Genomic DNA, 411 nt, shown 5'->3' on the forward strand with positions numbered 1-411 from the left:
AAAAAAAAAAAGTTAATTCCTTATTGTATTCTTACCACATTTGAGTTTGCTTTATTTTTTATAAAATTACCCCGGTTTTTCCATAAGTGGGGAAAATTATATCTACTATCTGTTTCCTCTTTTTGTAAAATATCTTAGAGTTGGGCATTCCGGTGCAATCATTTCTCAAACAAGAAATATTCTCAACGTTAGAGAAGATAAGGGAAGACCACCTGAACCAAGCGAACGAGAGAGACATAAACTCATCCTATCTATACCACATTGCAGGGACATCTTCAAATAATTTCGATCAAAGTGGAAGAAATTAATAAATAAGTAGTGTATAGGTTCAATTACCTTAACAAATCTTAATATTCTAATTCATTAAAACTAATACCCCATATCAAATTTTAAAGAAAGAAAAAACACACA

This window comes from Cucurbita pepo, unplaced genomic scaffold (genome assembly GCF_002806865.2).
Source record: "Cucurbita pepo subsp. pepo cultivar mu-cu-16 unplaced genomic scaffold, ASM280686v2 Cp4.1_scaffold000218, whole genome shotgun sequence".
Lineage (NCBI taxonomy): Eukaryota > Viridiplantae > Streptophyta > Magnoliopsida > Cucurbitales > Cucurbitaceae > Cucurbita > Cucurbita pepo.